Source organism: Moschus berezovskii, chromosome 21 (assembly GCF_049115385.1).
Source record: "Moschus berezovskii isolate FMDL1 chromosome 21, NW_MosBer_1.0, whole genome shotgun sequence".
NCBI classification, from domain to species: Eukaryota; Metazoa; Chordata; class Mammalia; order Artiodactyla; family Moschidae; genus Moschus; species Moschus berezovskii.
The window spans coordinates 21442672-21455541 of record NC_142480.1 but is presented as its reverse complement, the minus strand read 5'-3'; positions in this window follow the sequence as shown (position 1 = coordinate 21455541).

The following is a 12870-nucleotide window of genomic DNA, read 5'->3' as shown; positions in this document are numbered from 1 at the left end:
TCCACACACTCAAAGGCTTTGGTGTAGTCAATAAAGCAGAAATAGATGTTTTTTTGGAACTCTCTTGCTTTTCTGATGATCCAGCAGATGTTGGCAATTTGATCTCTGGTCCTCTGCGTTTTCTAAAACCAGCTTGAACATCTGGAAGTTCACGGTTCACATACTTTTAAAGCCTGGCTTGGAAAATTTTGAGCATTACTTTACTAGTGTGTGAGATGAGTGCAATTGTGCGGTAGTTTGAGCATTACAAAAAGGAAAACTTGTGGTATTATGATGAATCTTCCAATATGTGGGGCTTGCCCTGTAATACAATAATAATATTGTTTACAGAAATTTAAGGAAGGAACAAGATAGCGGAGGAATAGGACGGCAAGACCACACTCTCCCCCACAAATTTATCAAAAGAACATTTGAACGCGGAGTAAAGTCCACAAAACAACTTCTGAATGCTGGCAGAGGACATCAGGCACCCAGAAAAGCAGCCCATTGTCTTTGAAAGGAGGTAGGAAAAAACTTAAAAGAGAGAAAAAACATAAAAAACATAAAAGAGAGACAAAAGAAGTAAGGACGGAGCTCCGTCTGGGAAGGGAGGCTTTAAAAAGAGAGAAGTTTCCAAACACCAGGAAACACTCTCACTGGCAAATCTGTAGCGAGCCTTGGAACCTCAGAGGGCCACATAACCCTCTTTTTCTTTTTTTAAGATCTTTTTAAAACCCACAGATTACCCGCCAACGGTAACTCCCAGCGGAGAAGCAGCGCAGACGCCTGCATATGCCATTAGCAAGCGGGGGCTGGGCAGGGAGGAGCCGGCTGAACTGCTTAGAGAGAGGACTGGGCTTGAATGCTGCGAGGGCAATCTGAGAGAACTGGGGATAGCAAAGCATACTGGGATAGCTTCCCCACAAAAAGGGGGAAAGCTCTAACTAAAGACTCCACCAGGCCTGCTTACAGAACAAAGGACTGAGCAGAGCCAGCCAGCTGCGGTCGGCCCATCCCCCAACCCCCCGCCAAGATAGGCAGGGAGGTCAGCCAGAGCCAGAGGGGGCAACCGCAGCCCCAGAAAGGCATCCAATACAAACTGCAGGCAGGCTTGTTGCTAATCAAGACTTCTTGGGCTCGGCCGGTCGATATCCCCCTGAGAAGGTGCGCCAGTTGTACACCCAGAATACCTAGTGGCAGGGACTGGGGAGGCGATAAGTCCCAGCGACCACGCTCGCCAAACACCTGGTCACCTGAGCTGCTCAGACCGGGGAAGGCACAAAATGCAGGTCCAACCAAGTCTGCGCCTTTGTGGAGTACCTGAGAACCTGAACTTGAGCTGCTCAGACCTGAGAAGTGCATACAACCCAGCACTAGCCTCGGACAGTTCCCAGCAGAGCAACCTAGAGCCTGTGCAGTGTAGACTGGGACAGCACACGTGCTGTGAGCAGGGGCAAACCCAGTGTGGCCGAGACACTGCGAGCACTCTCCACAGACACCAGAGATATTTGTCAGCAGCGTTCCTCCGTTCCCAGAACAGAACTAAACAACTGAGCCTAAAAAAGTGTCCACCCGCATCCTAGTATCAGGGCGGAAATTAGACACTGAAGAGACCAGCAAACAGAAGCTAAAACAGAGGGAACCACCTTGGAAATGACGGTTAGAGAAGTCTAGAGACTTCTCCAAGAATAAGACCAAAAACCAGAGGTAAGAGGCTTAAGCCCAAATCCTGAGAACACCAGAGAACTCCTGACTCCAGGGAACATTAATCGATAGGAGCTCATCAAACGCCTCCATACCTACACTAAAACCAAGCACCACCCAATGGTCAACAAGTTCCACAGCAAGACATACCACGCAAATTCTCCAGCAACACAGGAAACTAGCCCTGAGCTTCAATATACAGGCTGCCCAAAGTCACTCCAAACCCACTGACATCTCATAACTCATTACTGGACACTTCATTGCACTCCAGAGAGAAGAAATCCAGCTCCACTCCCCAGAACACCGACACAAACTTCCCGAACCAGGGAACCTTGACAAGTCACCTGTCCAACCCCACACACAGCGAGGAAACTACATAATAAAGAGAACTCCACAAACAGCCAGAAGAGGGAAGGGCCACCCCAAGCATAGTAATATAAGCAAGATGAAGAGGCAGAGAAATACCCAGCAAGTAAAGGAACAAGATAATTGCCCACCAACACTAACAAAAGAGGAAGATATAGGGAATCTACCTGTTAAAGAATTTCGAATTTTGGTGGTGAATATGATTCAAAATCTTGAAAGCAAAATGGAGTTACAGATAAATAACCTGGAGAAAAGGATTAAGAAGATGGAAGAAAGGTTTAATAAAGACTTAGAGGAAATAAAAAAGAGTCAATATACAATGAATAATGCAATAGATGAGATCAGAAACACTCTGGAGGGAACAAACAGTAGAATAACAGAGGCAGAAGACAGGATAAGCGAGCTAGAAGATAGAATTGTAGAAATAAATGAAACAGAGAGGAAAAAAGAAAAACGACTCAAAAGAAATGAGGACAATATTAGAGACCTCTGGGAAAATGTTAAACGCTCCAACATTCGAATCATAGGAGTCCCCAAAGAAGAAGACAAAAAGAAAGACCATGAGAGAATACTTGAGGAGATAATAGTTGAAAACTTCCCTAAAATGGGGAAAGAAATAATCACCCAAGTCCAAGAAACCCAGAGAGTCCCCAACAGGATAAACCCAAGAGGAAATACTCCAAGACACATATTAATCAAATTAACAAAGATCAAACACAAAGAACAAATATTAAAAGCAACAAGGGAAAAGCAGCAAATAACACACAAGGGGATTCCCATAGGGATAACAGCTGATCTTTCAACAGAAACTCTTCAGGCCAGGAGGGAATGGCAAGACATACTTAATGTGATGAAAGAAAATAACCTACAGCCCAGATTACTGTACCCAGCAAGGATCTCATTCAAATATGAAGGAGAAATCAAAAGCTTTACAGACAAGCAAAAGCTGAGAGAATTCAGCATCACCAAACCAGCTCTTCAACAAATGCTAAAGGATCTTCTCTAGACAGGAAACACAGAAAGGGTGTATAAACTCGAACCCAAAGCAATAAAGAAAATGGCAACGGGATCGTACTTATCAATAATTACCTTAAACGTAAATGGGTTGAATGCCCCAACCAAAAGACAAAGGCTGGCTGAATGGATACAAAGACAAGACCCCCATATATGTTGTCTACAAGAGACCCACCTCAAAACGAGGGACACATACAGACTGAAAGTGAAGGGCTGGAAAAAGATATTCCATGCAAATAGAGACCAAAAGAAAGCAGGAGTAGCAATACTCATATCAGATAAAATAGACTTTAAAACAAAGGCTATGAAAAGAGACAAAGAAGGAAACTACATAATGACAAAAGGATCAATCCAAGAAGAAATTATAACAATTATAAATATTTATGCACCCAACATAGGAGCACCGCAATATGTAAGACAATTACTAACAAGTATGAAAGGGGAAATTAACAACAATGCAATAATAGTGGGAGATTTTAATACCCCACTTACATCTATGGAAAGATCAACTAAACAGAAAATTAACAAGGAAACACAAACTTTAAATGATACAATAGACCAGTTAGACCTAATAGATATCTATAGGACATTTCACCCCAAAACCATGAATTTCACCTTTTTCTCAAGCGCACACGGAAACTTTTCCAGAATAGATCACATCCTGGGCCATAAATCTAGCCTTGGTAAATTCAAAAAAACTGAAATCATTCCAAGCATCTTTTCTGACCACAATGCAGTAAGATTAGATCTCAATTACAAGAGAAAAACTATTAAAAATGCCAACATATGGAGGCTGAACAACACACTGCTGAATAATGAACAAATCATAGAAGAAATCAAAAGAGAAATCAAAATATGCACAGAAATGAATGAAAATGAAAACACAACATCCCAAAACCTCTGGGACACTGTAAAAGCAGTGCTAAGGGGGAAGTTCATAGCAATACAGGCATACCTCAAGAAACAAGAAAAAAGTCAACTAAATAACCAACTCTTCATCTAAAGAAACTAGAAACGGAAAAAATTAAGAACCCCAGGGTCAGTAGGAGGAAAGAAATTGTAAAAATTAGGGCAGAGATAAATGCAAAAGAAACAAAAGAGACCATAGCAAAAATCAACAAAGCCAAAAGCTGGTTCTTTGAGAAGGTAAATAAAATTGACAAACCACTAGCCAGACTCATCAAGAAACAAAGGGAGAAGAACCAGATCAATAAAATTAGAAATGAAAATGGAGAGATCACAACTGACAACACAGGAATACAAAGGATTATTAGAGAATACTATCAGCAATTATATGGCAATAAAATGAATGACCTGGAAGAAATGGACAAATTTCTAGAAAAGTACAAGTTTCCAAAACTGAACCAGGAAGAAATAGAAAATCTGAACAGACCCATCACAAGCACAGAACTAGAGGCTGTAATCAGAAATCTTCCAGCAAACAAAAGCCCAGGTCCAGACGGCTTCACAGCTGAATTCTACCAAAAATTTAGAGAAGAGAAACACCTATTCTACTCAAACTCTTCCAGAAAATTGCTGAGGAAGGGAAACTTTCAAACTCATTGTATGAGGCCACCATCACTCTAATCCCAAAACCTGGTAAAGACCCCACAAAAAGAGAAAACTACAGGCCAATATCACTGATGAACACAGATGCAAAAATCCTTAACAAAATTCTAGCAATCAGAATCCAACAACACGTTAAGAAGATCATACATCATGACCAAGTGGGCTTTATCCCAGGTATGCAAGGATTCTTCAATATCCGCAAATCAATCAACATAAGACACCACATTAACAAACTGAAAAATAAAAATCATATGATTATCTCAATAGATGCAGAGAAAGCCTTCGACAAAATTCAACATCCATTTATGATAAAAACCCTCCAGAAAGTGGGAATAGAAGGGACATACCTCAATATAATAAAAGCTATATATGACAAACCCACAGCAAACATTATCCTCAATGGTGAAAAACTGAAAGCATTTCCCCTAAAGTAAGGAACAAGACAAGGGTGCCCACTCTCACCACTACTATTCAACATAGTTCTGGAAGTTTTGGCTACAGCAATCAGAGCAGAAAAAGATATAAAAGGAATACAAATTGGAAAAGAAGTAAAACTTTCACTGTTTGCTGATGACATGATCCTCTACACAGAAAACCCTAAAGACTCTACCAGAAAACTACTAGAGCTAATCAATGATTACAGTAAAGTTGCAGGATATAAAATCAACACACAGAAATTCCTTGCATTCCTATACACTAATAGTGAGAAAATAGAGAAATTAAGGAAACTATTCCATTCACTGTTGCAACGAAAAGAATTAAATACTTAGGAATATATCTACCTAAGGAAACAAAAGACTTGTTAATATAAAACTATAAAACACTAGTGAAAGTCATCAAAGAGGACACTAATAGATGGAGAAATATACCGTGTTTGTGGTTTGGAAGAATAAATATTGTAAAAATGAGTATACTACCCAAAGTAATTTATACATTCAATGCAATCCCTATCAAGCTACCAACGATATTTTTCACAGAACTAGAACAAATAATCTCACAATTTGTATGGAAATACAAAAAACCTTGAATAGCCAAAGCAATTTTGAAGAAGAAGAATGGAACTGGAGGAATTAACCTGCCGGACTTCAGGCTCTACTACAAAGCCACAGTCATCAAGACAGTATGGTACTGGCATAAAGACAGAAATATAGATCAATGGAACAAAATAGAAAGCCCAGAGATAAATCCACGCACCTATGGACACCTTATCTTTGACAAAGGAGGCAAGAATATAAAATGGAGAAAAGACAGTCTCTTTAACAAGTGGTGCTGGGAAAACTGGTCAGCCACTTGTAAAAGAATGAAACTAGAACATTTCCTAACACCATACACCAAAATAAACTCAAAATGGATTAGAGAGCTAAATGTAAGACCAGATTCTATAAAACTCCTAGAGGAGAACGTAGGCAAAACTCTCTCTGACATAAATCACAGCAGAATCCTCCAAGACCCACCTCCCAGATTATTGGAAATAAAAGCAAAAATAAACAAATGGGATCTAATTAAAATCAAAATCTTCTGCACAGCAAAGGAAACTATAAGCAAGGTGAAAAGACAGCCTTCAGAATGGGAGAAAATAATAGCAAATGAAGCAACTGATAAAGGATTAATCTCCAAAATAGACAAGCAGCTCCTGCAGCTCAATGCCAGAAAAATAAATGACCCAATCAAAAAATGAGCCAAAGAACTAAACAGACATTTCTCCAAAGAAGGCATAAAGATGGCTAACAAACACATGAAAAGATGCTCAACATCCCTCATAATCAGAGAAATGCAAATCAAAACCACAATGAGATACCATTTCACACCAGTCAGAATGGCTGCTATCCAAAAGTCTACATGCAATAAATGCTGGAGAGGGTGTGGGGAAAAGGGAACCCTCTTACACTGTTGGTGGGAATGCAAACTAGTACAGCCACTATGGAGAACAGTGTGGAGATTCCTCAAAACACTGGAAATAGAACTGCCATATGATCCAGCAATCGCACTCCTGGGCATACACACCGAGGAAACCAGAATTGAAAGAGACACATGTACTGCAATGCTCATTGCAGCACTGTTTATAATAGCCAGGACATGGAAACAACCTAGATGTCCATCTGCAGATGAATGGATAAGAAAGTTGTGATACATATACACAATGGAGTATTACTCAGCCATTAAAAAGAATGCATTTGAATCAGTTCTAATGAGGTGGATGAAACGGAAGCCTATTATACAGAGTGAAGTAAGCCAGAAAGAAAAACACCAATACAGTATACTAATGCATATATATGGAATTTAGAAAGATGCAAATGATAACTCTGTATACGAGACAGCAAAAGAGACACAAATGTATAGAACAGTCTTTGGGACTCTGTGGGAGAGGGTGAAGGTGGGATGATTTGGGAGAATGGCACTGAAACATGTATGTTGTCATATGTGAAACGAATCACCAGTTCAGGGTCGATGCAAATTACAGGATAGTAGGGGCTGGTGTGCGGGGATGACCCAGAGGGAGGATAAAGGGAGGAGGGAGGTGGGAGGGGGGTTCAGGAGGGGGAACTCAGGTACACCCAGGGCGGATTCATGTCAATGTATGGCAAAACCAACCAATATAATATTGTAAAATAATTAGCCTCCAATAAAAAAAATATTAAAAAAAAATAATATTGTTTACAGAAATTTGTAATTTGATGTGCTAGTCAACCACATTCATAGTCATAGTTGTCAAATGCAAGCCAATTATTTAAGGAATGTCCTTTGTCTTTGAGGAATGTCTTGGGAATGCATCATATTCTTTAATAACCATACCTAACCAAGTTTTTACTAACTTGCTCCTAAAGTTATAGAGATTTTCCTCTTTCCTTCAACCTCCAAATCAACTCTCATACACAGCTTCAAACAAAACCAGCAGATGATTTCACCACCATGGATACATCTGGCCTTCTTTAAAATAACTGCTTATCTGAATTTACCTTGCCTTTCTTTCTGATTATACTACTCTTTTGTTTTTTGGAGGTATATATCTTTCTGATCTATATACAAGCTTATCTTGTCCCATATATTCTCCATCTTTTATTCACATCTTCAATCTTTTACATTCATTTAATTGCCATTTTTCTTAAACATACATAACACTTTCCATTAAAGACAATCAGAAGTAAAACCCCCACTTTATTCTATTATTCCCTTCACTACATATTACTTTTGTCTTTTCCTCTACAACCACTGTCCTTGAGTTTCTAAATAAACAGCTTCACTTCCTTAACCCTTCTTTTCTGTTTAAAATCCTGGAATTTAATTTTCAAGCTAATGCTGCACTTAAACTGCTACTTGAAGGTCGTCTCTTACATCCTAGTTAAATTTAAACCCATTTTATCCATCCTCATCGCAATCTTACTTCTTTCTTTGGTCCAACCAATTGGTCCCTTCTCTTCTACCCTCTCTTAGTTTTTGTGATATGGTGTTCTTCTGATTTTACTTCCAGAAGAACTGGTTTTACCTCCTGGTTTTACATCCTCTTTGAATCACTTTAACATTTACTGAAGTATAACAAAAATAAGCAAAAGACAAAAAGCATAATTGTTTAGTTTCAGGTTGTTAATAGGATATTGCCTATCGTATCAGTAAACAGAGGATGTCATCATTAGGGATTGCAATCGTCCAACATGAGCCAGTGAGCCCAATGAAACTCAGGAAGGAAAGAATACCTGCCATCTAGCACCCATCTGACTGCAGCCTCTCCCTAAGGTGAACCCTGAGGAAACTCAAGATGTGGAAATTCAGGATACTGGCCCCAATAGCTCAGGTGCATACCAAAGGAATGATTTCAGTGAGCCCAGATTTGTGCATCTGCCCATATCAGTTCAGTTCAGTCGCTCAGTCATGTCCGACTCTTTGCGACCCCATGAATCACAGCATGCCAGGCCTCCCTGTCCTACACCAAATCTCGGAGTTCACTCAAGCTCATGTCCATCAAGTCGGTGATGCCATCCAGCCATATCATTCTCTGTCGTCCCCTTCTCCTCCTGCCCCCAATCCTTCCCAGCATCACAGTCTTTTCCAGTGAGTCAACTCGTCGCATGAGGTGGCCAAAGTATTGGAGTTTCAGCTTTAGCATCAGTTCTTCCAATGAACACCCAGGATTGATCTCCTTTAGAATGGACTGGTTGGATCTCTTTGCAGTCCAAGGGACTCTCAAGAGTCTTCTCCAACACCACAGTTCAAAACCATCAATTCTTTGGTGATCAGCTTTCTTCACAGTCCAGCTCTCACATCCATACATGACCATGGGAAAAACCATAGCCTTGACTAGATGGACCTTTGTTGGCAAAGTAATGTCTCTGCTTTTTAATATACTATCTAGGTTGATCATAACTTTCCTTCCAAGGAGTAAGCGTCTTTTAATTTCATGACTGCAATCAGCATCTGCAGTGATTTTGGAGCCTAAAAAAATAAAGTCTGACACTTTTTCCACTGTTTCCCCATCTATTTCCCATGAAGTGATGGGACCAGATGCCATGATCTTTGTTTTCTGAATGTTGAGCTTCAAGCCAACCTTTTCCCTCTCCTCTTTCACTTTCATCAAGAGGCTTTTGAGTTCCTCTTCACTTTCTGCCATAAGGGTGGTGTCATCTGCATATCTGAGGTTATTGATATTTCTCCCAGCAATCTTGATTCCAGCTCGTGCTTCTTCAAGCCCAGCATTCCTCATGATGTACTCTGCATATAAGTTAAATAGGCAGGGTGACAATATACAACCTTGATGTACTCCTTTTCTTATTTGGAACCAGTCTGTTGTTCCATGTACAGTTCTGACTGTTGCTTCCTGACCTGCATACAGGTTTCTCAAGAGACAGGTCAGGCGGTCTGGTATTCCCATCTCTTTCAGAATGTTCCACAGTTTATTGTGATCCACACAGTCAAAGGCTTTGGCATAGTCAATGAAGCAGATATAGATGTTTTTCGGGTAACTCTCTTGCTTTCTCCATGATCCAGCGGATGTTGGCAATTTGATCTCTGGTGCCTCTGCCTTTTCTAAAACCTGCTTGAACATCTGGGAGTTCACGGTTCACATATTGCTGAAGCCTTGCTTGGAGAATTTTGAGCATGACTTTACCAGCATGTGAAATGACTGCAATTGTGCGGTAGTTTGAGCATTCTTTGGCATTGCCTTTCTTTGGGATTGGAATTAAGACTGATCTTTTCCAGTCCTGGGGCCCTACTGCTGGGGTTTTCCAAATTTGCTGGCATATTGAGTGCAGCATATTCACAGCATCATCTTTCAAGATTTGAAATAGCTCAACTGGAATTTTATCACCTCAACTAGCTTTGTATGTAGTGATGCTTTTTAAGGCCCATTTGACTTCACATTCCAAGATGTCTGGCTCTAGGTCAGTGATCATGTTATCGTGATTATCTTGGTCATGAAGATCTTTTTTGTACAGTTCTTCTGTGTATTCTTGCCACCTCTTCTTAATATCTTCTGCTTCTGTTAGGTCCATACTATTTCTGTCCTTTATCGAGCCCATCTTTGCATGAAAATTTCCCTTGGAATCTCTAATTTTCCTGAAGAGATCTCTTGTTTTTCCTATTCTGTTGTTTTCCTCTATTTCTTTGCATTGATCACTGAGGAAGGCTTTCTTATCTCTCTTTGCTATTCTTTGGAACTCTGCATTCAGATGCTTATATCTTTCCTTTTCTCCTTTGCTTTTCGCTTCTCTTCTTTCCACAGCTATTTGTAAGGCCTCCTCACACAGCCATTTTGCTTTCTTGTATTTCTTTTCCATGGGGATGGTCTTGGTCCCTGTCTCCTGTACAATGTCACGAACCTCTGTCCAGAGTTCATCAGGCACTCTATCTATCAGATCTAGTCTCACTTTCACTGTATAATCATAAGGGATTTGATTTAGGTCATATCTGAATGGTCTACTGGTTTTCCCTACTTTATTCAATTTCAGTCTGAATTTGGCAATAAGGAGTTCATGATCTGAGCCACAGTCAGCTCCTGGTCTTGTTTTCGCTAACTGTATACAGCTTCTCCATCTTTGGCTGCAAAGAATATAATCAATCTGATTTCGGTGTTGACCATCTGGTGATGTCCATGTGTAGAGTCTTCTCTTGTGTTGTTGGAAGAGGGTGTTTGCTATGACCAGTGTGTTCTCTTGGCACAACTCTATTAGCCTTTGCCCTGCTTCATCCCGTGCTCCAAGGCCAAATTTGCCTGTTACTCCAGGTGTTTCTTGACTTCCTACTTTTGCATTCCAGTTCCCTATAATGAAAAGGACATCTTTTTTGGGTGTTAGTTCTAAAATGTCTTGTAGGTCTTCATAGAACCATTCAACTTCGGCTTCCTCAGTGTTACTGGTTGGGGCACAGGCTTGGATTACTGTAATATTGAATGGTTTGCCTTGGAAACGAACAGAAATCATTCTGTCGTTTTTAAGATTGCATCCAAGTACTGCATTTCGGACTCTTTTGTTGACCATGATGGCAACTCCATTTCTTCTAAGGGATTCCTGCCCACAGTAGTAAATATAATGGTCATCTGAGTTAAATTCACCCATTCCAGTCCATTTTAGTTCACGGATTCCTAGAATGTCGACGTTCACTCTTACCATCTCCTGTTTGACCACTTCCAATTTGCCTTGATTCATGGACCTAACATTCCAGGTTCCTATGAAATATTGCTCTTTACGGCATCGGACCTTGCTTCTATCACCAGTCACATCCACAACTGGGTATTGGTTTTGCTTTGGCTCCATCCCTTTATTCCTTCTATAGTTATTTCTCCACTGATCACCAGTAGCTTCTACCGACCTGGGGAATTCCTCATTCATTATCCTATTATTTTGCCTTTTGATACTGTTCATGGGGTTCTCAAGGCAAGTATACTGAAGTGGTTTGCCATTCCCTTCTCCAGTGGACCACATTCGGCTGTGGTCCATGTGATCAGATCGACTAGTTTTCTGTGATTATGATTTCAGTGCGTTTGTCCTCTGATGCCCTCTCGCAATACCTACCGTCTTATTTGGGTTTCTCTTACCTTGATCGTGTGATATCTCTTCACAGCTGCTCCAGCAAAGCGCAGCCGCTGCACCTTACCTTGGACAAGGGGTATATCCTCAGGGCCGCCCCTCCCAACCTTGAACGTGGAGTAGCTCCTCTCGGCCCTCCTGCGCCTGCGCAGCCACCGCCTATTGGACGTGGGGTAGCTCCTCTTGGCCGCTGGCCCTGGTCTCGGGTGTGTCCGGTGTGGGGTAGCTTCTCTCGGTGTGCTTCTGTGCATGGCCAGAGCCGGAGTCTCTCCTGTCTGTGCGGCCAGAGCCGGCGTCTCTGGCGTCTTTCAACAAGTAACTTTTATCAATTCATTAATCATGTCCATACTGATGAACTGATCCACATTGCTATTTCAAAGACTGATGCATTGTTTGAAATATTTGGCTCCTTCCTCTCCTACCCACTCTTATTTAAGCAGATATGAGAATATAATTTTTTTCAACACCCCAAATTGTTTCCTTCTTTTCATTTCCATGTCACCACTGTGGTTTAGGGGCTTCTCTGGTAGCTCAGCTGGTAAAGAATCTGCCTGCAATGCAGAAGACCCCAGTTCGATTCCTGGGTGGGGAAGATCCCCTGGAGAAGGGCTAGGCTACCCACTCCAGTATTCTTGGGCTTCCCTCCTGACTCATTACAGGAGACCTGAGTTCAATCACTGGGTCAGAAAGATACCCTGGAGGAGGTCATGGCAACCCACTCCAGTATTATTGCTTGGAGAATCCCCATGGAGACAGGAGCCTGACAGGCTGCAGTCTATGGGGTTGCAAAGAGTCAGACACAACTGAATGACTAAGCACAGTACAGCACAGCACTGTGGTTTAGACAGAAGACAGTAAATATAGCCCTGTGCCAGTTTTTTTTTTCCCTAAACAAAGTTTTGTTGGAATGCAGTCATGCTCATTTATTTATATATTGTGTTGAATAGTTGCCACTGAGACCATAAGATCTAAAAAGTCTAAAATATTTACTATCTTACCCTTTACAGAAAAAGTTTACCTTCCCTGGTTTAGGTCTTCAGTATTTTGCACTAAACTGCTGCAGTAACTTCCTACTTGGTCATAGTAATTCTAGTTCCTCTCTCCTGTACCTTTGGGGAGCGGCCTTGTTATGCATCCTCAAGCACATTTCATTTTCCTCATGAATTCCTTTGCTCAGTATCAAATGAAACCCCTTTCCCTGTAAATCAAAGTCTCTATG